Below are 9,922 nucleotides of genomic sequence, written 5' to 3'. Positions count from 1 at the left end.
ATAATAAGGTGATAAGTAATAGGCAACATGGATTTATCACGAACAAATTGTGCCAAACCAACCTGATAGCTTTCTTTGACAGGGTAACAAGCCATGTGGATGGGGGGAAGCGGTAGATGTGCTAGATCTTGACTTCAGTAAGGCTTTTGATACTGTCTCACATGACCTTCTCATAAACACCTAGATGGAGCTACTATAAGGTGGGTGCATAACTGGTTGGAAAACCATTCCCAGAGAGTAATCATCAGTCGTTCAGTCAAGTTAGAAGGGTATATAGAGTGGGGTCCCGCAGGGATCAGTTCTGGGTCCAGTTCTATTCAAGATCTTCATCAATGATTTAGATAATGGCATAGAGAGTACACTTATAAAGTTTGTGGATGATACCAAGCTGGGAGAGGTTGCAAGTGCTTTGGAAGATAGGATTAAAATTCAAAATGATCTGAACAAACTGGAGAAATGGTCTGAAGTGAATAGGATGAAATTCAGTAAGGACAAATGCAAAGTAATCCACCTGGGAACTGTACAAATTCAAAAATACAAATTGAACTGATTATTCCTTCCTATGTACAAAATGGGAAATGAATCCCAAGATAAGAATTCAGCAGAAAGGGATCTGGGGATCACAATGGATCACAGACTAAATATGAGTCAACAGTGTAACACTATTGCAAAAAAACAAACAAACATCATTCTGGGATGTATTAGCAGGAGTGTTGTAAGCAGGACACAAGAAGTAATTTTTCCACTCGACTCCGCATGGATTAGGCCTCAGATGGAGTATTGTGTCCAGTTCTGGGAGCCACATTTCAGGAAAGATGTAGACAAACTGGAGAGAGTCCAGAGAAGAGCAACAAAAATGAGTAAAAGTCTGGAAACATGACTTATGTGGGAAGATTGGAAAAAATGGGTTTGTTTAATCTGGAGAAGAAAAGATTCAGGGAGGACAAGACAACAGTTTTCAAGATCGTAAAAGTTGTTATTAGAAGGAGGGAAAAAATTTATATTCTTATAAATTATATTATTAATTTGTTCTCCTTAACCTCTGAGGACAGGCCAAGACGCAATAGGCTTAAATTACAGCAAGGGCAGTTTAGGTTGGACATTAGGAAAAACTTCCTAACTGTCAGGGTAGTTAAGCACTGGAATAAATTGCCTAGGGTGGTTGTGGAATCTCCATCATTGGAGATTTTTAAGAGCAGGTTAGACAAGCACCTGTCAGGGATGGCTAGATAATGCCATAAATGCTGGGGACTGAACTAGATGACCTCAGAAGGACCCTTCCAGTTCTACGATTCTATGAAGCCACAACTGCAGGCTCCATAATTTCAACTAATACATTTACTTTCTGCCTACCTACATTCCTCTGTAGTTCCAACTGAATAAAGCCTTGATCCCCCATCTATTGACGTTAATAATTAAACTTTCAATAACTTCAGTGGTGTAATATCTGGTCCTTAATTACTTTTCAGTTTCCTTGTTAAAAATGCTGTTGTGCAATGTGGCTGCTTGTCTCCACCCAGAAATGTGGCTGCATTTCAGTAGCAATTCCTGTAAAACAGTCTATATAGCATTTTGGGATTCATCAAGAATTTTAAAGAGATTATTTTTAAGAGAACAATTGTCTGTTGTCTCACAAATGAGGAAAATCTTCTTAGCTTCTGTTTCTGACCACACTGGCTCCCTTTGACAGTTTCCCTCTTCTTAAATCTCTAATTAAAAGACACTAAGCAACTTTAATCAACTAGAACAACCCTTGTTTAAAATGTTTGCTAACATCCTTGTGGTTTCTTTCTTCTGCCCCATCAGACAGCTGTTTTTGTTGAGAAACCTGATGAGAAGGCTTCAGCCGAAGAAATTTACACAAAGAGAAATACATAGCCTTAAAGAAATCATAAAACTACTTTTTATGGTGCCTTTTCTGGCACAGCTCCATCACCCACAAGCCTTACTAAACCTAAGCTATGTTTAAGAAAGACTATAGTCATGACTGCAGCAATGGCAGGTGCTGCTGACTCTAAAAACAATCAATCCAAATAAAGGTAAGGAGTAGGAATTAATATCATAAACTCACACAGTGGGCACTGTAATCCCTCAAAGAGAGAGGTTTTAAATTACTATTTATTTGCATTGCAGTAGCACCCAAAGGCTCCAAGTAGGAACAGGGTCCAGGAGGAAAAAGCAGTCGCTGCCTCAGAGAGCTTACAATTTAAATGAGGTAATAATACTATATAATTTCTCAATTGTCAAGAAAGTAGGCTTGAAAGTTTTAGTAAAGATTTTAATAATATCACAAAGCAGTGGGGAAAAAAGGATATATTACAATCAGCATTTGTAAGAAAACAAGAAATACCTCAAAACCCTCCCCAGTAATGTAATGCCACAGCTGCCACTTAAAAGTTTTTACATTTATAATTAAACATTGTACGAAACTGTCTCTGTCAACAACAGAATAATATTTTTCAAATTTGTCATGTTTGATAGCATAGAAACAACACACAAGTTGAGGATTTCAAAGATGTTCGCGAAACCAATCCTTCCCACTCACATTGCCATTCCTACACTCTTAACAGTAAATAATTTTTCCATTTACACTATTACATAAATTTCTTAGCATGGATGAATAAGTCAATTGGGATCAAATAAGAACTGTGCATTTACAAGATTTAAATAGGTTTAGCTGGCTTCCTTGCCTACCCATCTCCCCGCACACTTTTTTCTATTTCTACACACATCTTTTCTAATCTGGACTAAAATCTCTTCCTGTGTAGAGCTGGTCAAAAATGTTCCGATGAAACAGTTTAAAAAACAAATCCAATTTGTTTAACCCAAAACATTTTGTGAAAACGAGTTGGGTTTGACAAATGTGGGTCAAATCTCAGGCAGATTTCCAGGTCCATGGCAGCCTTACCATGTGGACTGCTCCCAGATAGGGGACTCCAGGGATTCCAGACTCTCTGAAATGAATTTTTTTCAAGACTTCCAGTTCATGGGAAATTTCAGAATATCAGAACTGGAAATACTTAGTTTCAGATGGTTCCATTCCTATAGTATTTCCAGTCTGAACAGAAAATGGAAATCTCATGAGAAAGCCTGTTTTCATGATATTTCTATATTAAAGAGCCTCAGAAGGTTCAAATGAGCGTCCTAATATACAGCCAAAGTTCCCAAAGAGCTTTCATCATCAGCTACTAACATCATGTGTACATTATTTAATACCATATTCTGAGTATTTTAGACTAGAGAAAAAGTAGAGAGGTCTCAGTACGCAAACTATCGTGTTTCCCTTCACTTTCCTATTGTTTCCCAGGGACACTATCATGTTATTATGTATATTTTTTAATATATTTCTATGTATATTTTCTAGCTCTGCACAGTAAGTGGATCAAAACCACAAACACTATTTCTAAAACATTCACTATCTATTTTCACTTTTGATAAGACTCCCTTGCTGAAGAAAGGCACTTTCTTCCACACTATTGGCACAAGCATGGCACCTAAATGAACAACAAAGCAATCCAGTTCTGCATTTTTCACATTGTGTTGATTACTGTGATGCTAAACATGCATACTCAGTCATGGAGTTTAAGTAAATAGGACCACCCCATCTGCTTTTACAGTAGGACTTATGGAGGCCATGTGTTTGGCACTCATAGATATGCTGAATTGCACAAGCCAGTGATTACATATTCAGTATTATAATGTATCATTTTCTGATTCTGAAGAGATTTTGAAGTGGAATACCACAATCTCCTTCTATAAACTTGCTATCTATACATGGTCTGCCATGGAAATAACTTAGGACAACGACAGTAAGCACTGTGTAAAATTGTACCTTACCATGCACATCAGTGCAGTTTGATTGTTAGATAGCTCTTCCTTATAAATAAAAATACATTTTCTTTGTAAACATCATATTATTGATTTTGTTTAAAAAAAAAAATTAGAAGGATTTGCATGTAACAGAAGGGGAAAACCTCCCCCTCCAATCCCCTAGCTGATGTTACTTCTGGAAGGGAGAGTTGGGGAGTGAAAAGAATACTCTTCTCTTGCACCAACTGCCTGTGCTTCCCCTACAGAGCCATTATACTATTATTACACTCATACTAACATTAAGGCACACAAAAAATGTAATAAAACAGTTATTTTGCTGCTTCTCTTTTATGTCTGTTTTGGAAAAGCTGCAATCTTTGAATTAAATTTATTTCAATATTTGTATGGGAAGATATATCTGTAGAAGTATTTTTGTACGGTTTTTGTTTTTTCTTTAATGTTTCCTATGTGATCAGGTTGTCTTTTAACCCCCAAATTGCTTTTGAACTTAGGCCATCTTTGTTGTCTCAAACATGTAGATAGTATAGTAGTTGTTGCTATCCAAAGTTAATGACTGTTGTTTCATTCTGTGCTACCTAGAGTAGGGCTCAAACTAAAATACTGGATCAACTCCAAAGTGTTGTGGGTTGGTGAAGTTCAGATACCCATCCAAATGTTATAACTGACTTGTCTCTCTCCTCCCAACCCGTCCACTCCCCACCCTAACAACTCCCCATATCCAAACATCCCCAAACTTGTGATACAAATCAAAACACTTAATGTAAGGCCCTTCTCTAGTAATAGTATATTGTTTACCTAAAATCACCAGAATTTCTGTATTTCTAGAAAGGAAAGTTGTTAACTCCCTTGGTTCCAAAGTTTCCAGAGCTTTGCATCACTAAAGCACCAATGAATTTTTCCAAGGGAAATCCTATCACCAAACATTGTACAAGATAGTACCCTCACACACTCATATTTGAGTACTTGATCACATACTGCATTTTTAAAATAGAGTTACCTCTTCCTATTAACTTACCATGGAAATCAAGGAATGTATGTTAAGACAGAAGATCATTTTAAAAGGAGAAACTGAATACGATTTTTAAATTATGATTCTATGAAAACCCAGACCAGGTTGGTGTTATGACCTTATAAATAAAAAAGATAAACATAAACTTCATCATATAAAAGCTCCTTGCACCCTACTTTAGGGAGCTCAAGCTATCATATCTGTCACCCACTTCTTTTCCAGACCAACCTAGAAAAATGTTTCTCTCTCCACTTTCTCCTTTAGACTACTGTCTAGTTCATGTTCCTTCTTAGATAGGCGCACACACACTCTCTCTCTAGTGATAGATCTTGTTAGCCACCTTGACCACCTTCCATCCTTAAAGATCAGAATTGATGCAAGTGAATTCAAAACCCTTATTGCTGTTCCAAGAACTAACTGCAAACAGACGGATGTGGTCTATCTCTGCTTCTTCCTCCAGTTTCCAGAGACAGCCACTGTGGCAAAATAGACTCAGAATTGAAAAAAAAAAGAAACTTTACACATGCATGACCTATACTAGCCCATCCCACTGATCAACTTGGCTATGCACCCCTCACATAAGCACTTTGGGGACAACATTGGCTACCTGGCATAGGCGAGATAGGTGCTGACATGCACTGCAGCAGTATCCCATGTAAACTTTCTGTCACCAAGGGCCTCGATGTATTCCCGTGATGAAATAGCTGGCATAAATAAAGAATCTAACCCATAATCTGTAAAGCACTTTGGGATACAGGCACTATATAAATATAAGATATTACTATTCTTATGTTTTAATTCCATACTGGGCACATTTCACTGTTCTCTACTGTCTGAACTCCTTCTCTTTATTAGCCTACAGGGATCTACCTGAGAAAAACAAAACAGCATTAATATTTGCTCAATGAACTCTCTACTAATCCCTAAAACCCTGCTCATTCTTGCTCTTCCTCTCACACATATAAACACATCATGCAATCTTTGTTTGGTTAATAATACATCAATAATACCTTTTCAAATACATTTGCCATTAATATAGGCCATACTAAACCACTGTCAATTGAGAAAGCATTAATAAAATTTACCAATACTGATAAAAGCCTCTTTGGTTGAACCTAATAAAATTTAGCAAAGAGATAATTATCTTAATATCTTGTTTATTTTGTATGGACAAAATTCTTAAAACAAAACACAGCTATCTAAATGTTATGAATTCTGATATACTGGGAATGACATGCAATATTTTATTATACCTAAACCAACAGATAACTCTAGCATAAAACTAGCTATGTTATTTCTTGTCCTTAACATAGTCATTTAGAGTTCTTCTTAAAAGAAGCAAACCATGCACACTGAAATGAGGAAGCAAAGGATAGATGAAGACTCTTCCCCAGCAATAATCAGTAGTGGACCCCATATGAAAAAGTAGAAATAATGATGAATCTGAAAATGATATGAACACTCACTGAATATGTTATCTGGTTTGATTTGAGACACCATCTGTTGAAAAGCACTGAGGACAAGGCTGGATTAGATTTGGTTTCTTCAAGAGTTGATGACTACTCCCTTTAAAATGGCATATCTGCAAGCAAGCAACCACAAAATCATTCCTGAAGTTCAGCTGCCATCTAGTGGATATTAAGAAAACTATTATATTCATTTATTTTTTTAGGACAGGCTTTTCCACTCAGGTTCTGGGGAGCATAACTGTTCTGTGTGGCTGCCAGCAAATCATCTTGAAAGAAACAACCACTTTTATTCTTTGTCCTTGGGTTTTAACCACAGGCAAAACAAAATGCAAAGCAATGCAATTCAAACAATATACTTTCCAGGAACATACTAATTAAGGCCCTGATCCTGCAATTGGATCCATGTGGGTAAATATTTGCATCTGCATGAACTTTTGATTGAAGACAGTAGGGCTCCACCCTGCTGCAGTGGAGCCAGGCAAAATTCAGAATTAAAGTCTGTTAAAGGTGAACAGTTAAAAATCACTAGTCAAGATATGGTAAGTTAAGGTTCTAACAGCAATGTGATAATTCCTGTACTGCATAACTCATATATTTTATTGTATGCTCTTTTTTTATAAGTAATAACATATTAAGTGATAATTAACCAGAAAAAAAACAAAAACAGGAACAAAAATATTGTGCATCAGCAGGGCCCAATCTAACATTTGGAAGATTATACTATTTAATGACTTTGTGACTTTTAATTGCACAATTTTACTCTTCCAACAATATAGCTTTCTACATTTAATCCTTGTGTTTTTAAATGGTAAATGGAAAAAATGGCTGTTTATTAATGTTAACATTTTAAATTGTCCTAGCTAAGCCTTGTTCACATCTTATTGATGTGAATGGGACAAGAAAAGGCAAGTTTCCTCCTTTACTGCTATTATTTAACTAGAGAGAGTTTATCGTATTTTCACAATGGAACTGTTTTTTTAAATAAAGCTTATAATTTGTAGTATTCAGCCCAAATTATGGAGAAAATCTAAGATTTCATAATCCATTCTTTCCACACACCCCACCACATTCTCCTGTGCCTGATTTTACAGTGGAGGTGAGTATTTTGTTGTGTTTTAATGAGGCATAATTGCTTTACAACAACAGCTTTCTCAGCCTCAAACCCTGGTTCAGGCCCCACAGGGAGGATTATTCCTTGTGGTTAAGTGGGCAGCACTCAATTAGGCTCTCAGAAAGCATGATGGGAAGTGACTTTTCAACTAATTTACTGTTATTATTCATTTTAATTCCCCCCTAAACTAAGTAAAGACATTATTATTCATTGAGGATTACATTTATACTCTATTTCAAACTTCAGCTGCTTTTATGGTAACCTTGTTCAAAAGAGTGGTAGATCTCCTTCTGCCAATGAAGAAATTAAGCATTATTGCTAGAAAAGATTGTATTCATGTTTACCCAACCCTAAATAAATAACATTTAAGCAAATATCAAGTGCAAAAAAATTCAATGCATCCTGCTAAAATATGAAAGTTTGAGAAGTTTATTTTAATGTGAAAACCAAAGGACACAGTGGAAACTGTTGAATATCATGCAATACCAGATTCCCATTACAGTAAAATGAAAAATATTCCTTCAGCTGCAGGGGCCGACTATCAGTTTGCAAGTTCTCAGCAGTTCCCAGCATGATGATTTTCTCAACTGCAATCCAATGTCATTAATCATTTAGGATTAATAGACTTTACTCAGCCAGTATCCAAGGCTTACATTTTTTCTTAGCCAGGATTCCTAGAAAAATCAAGAAGAAGCATCCATCTATTTCACTCCAACTTTCCCTTCTTGGCTTTCTTTCTCTGACTTTTCTGCAGTCCAACTGGCTGGGGCTTTTCCTACTGTGGACTCTAATATCTCTATTCCCCTCACCAAGGGTTCTCAGCTATGGCTGAAAAACTACTCTAATGATCTAACCATATTTGCCAAACTAATGAACATCTCCTGACTAAGCCCTAATCTTTTCCCCTGATGCCTGACTTTTTCCTAACAGACTGTATATACACTATCCCTGGTATCAAACAACTAGAATACAAATATTACTTATTTTGCTCCAAATTCTCAATGCTCTATAGTATATTTCCAAGCAGATGCAGACCTAGAAACTATTTCCAGCCACTGTCCAGCATCTATGACCATAACCCCTGCACCATCATGGAGCTTGTTACATGACTGGAGCCTAAGGCTTGAATGGGATTCCAGAGAAGCAAGGAGGTCTCCCCATGAAGCTCCAGTTGCAAGACCAAGAGCCTAAATAAGAACAGGATGCTAGAGCAAAGTGTAGAACAAAGTGGATGGAAAGACAAACATGACAAATTAGCATGTTACACCAAAACTGTACAACTTGAAGACTTTAAAATCTGGTTTATTTGTTAAATACAAAAATAAGCTAAGTTTGTAAACACCTTGAGTAGCAAAGGAGTTGACAAGATTTAATCAGGAGGAAGGAGGACAAAAGGAACAAGATAGGTTCCTCTTGTGGCGTGTCTATGTAATGCTGTCTGAATATGTGGCAGGCTGAGAAATAGACAGGAAGAAGAAAGAAAGTTCTCTGAGAAAATGTAAGATATATTTTATTCGCAGCACTAAAATAAAGGTGCTTTTCCCTCCTGAACATTGGATAGTATGGTATGGTATGCAAACTGTTTTCATTTGTTTTAATATGATATTCTCTCTCTGGTCTTAATAAAATTTGTTTTAATAAGGCTACATAAGTCTTAGACTTTTGCTTGGGAGATCTTTAATAGGCCATCCCAAAATAAGGAAACAATCCTGATTTGGAAGTTTTGCTCAAAAGGACACAGACCAAGGGTTCATCTTTCATAAGATATGTCATGTATGGAGCTGCAGTCACACTAACATTGCTCTTAGTTAAGGATCATAGATGTAACATAACTGTAGCAGATGGCAGTGACAGACCTTGGTTATCTGTTGATATGTGCATATAGATCTTTTAATAAAACGCCAAACTATCATGATTTAAGGTATTGGAACAGCAACAAATGAGGGAATTTTTGTTTATTTTGTTTTAATTGGTTGGCTAGTTGAGGTTTTTCTCCTCTCTTTTCTCTCCATCTCTATTTTCTCTTTCTCCTTTGCCAGACTCTTTAATGCAGATAAAACATTATTATGCTATTATATTACTTACTGGATGTAATTTCCCATTATCCCGTTTTCCACATAGTATAGCTATGCATACATTTTCTGTATTAAAATAAAATTTTAATGGAAACAAATAAACCATCCTATCCATGCACACGTCATTCAAAAATCAACAAGGGACTGACCTCGCTCCTACTAAAGTCAATAGTGGCCAAAGTCAACAATTTTAACAACTTTTATTTGGAACTCTTTGTCACTAGAGATTAGGGTTTGCAGATGTTTTTCTTTGTCATCAGAAATCAGTTTCCAGATGTTACAAGAAGTCTGTTCTAAAGAGTAACTATATTTGAACACAGGCCATAGTGCCTGGTTTCAAATATGCTCTTTTTTTTCCTAAAGACAACCTTTTAACACCAAGCAGAGGATCTGCCGCTGCCAATTTGGAAATCTCTCCATCTCAGAG

Source organism: Emydura macquarii, unplaced genomic scaffold (genome assembly GCF_026122565.2).
Source record: "Emydura macquarii macquarii isolate MOO-44397 ecotype Brisbane River unplaced genomic scaffold, CSIRO-AGI_Emac_v2 contig_1644, whole genome shotgun sequence".
Taxonomy (NCBI): Eukaryota; Metazoa; Chordata; order Testudines; family Chelidae; genus Emydura; species Emydura macquarii.
The sequence above is the reverse complement of the archived record's forward strand: the minus strand, read 5'-3'. Positions refer to the sequence as shown.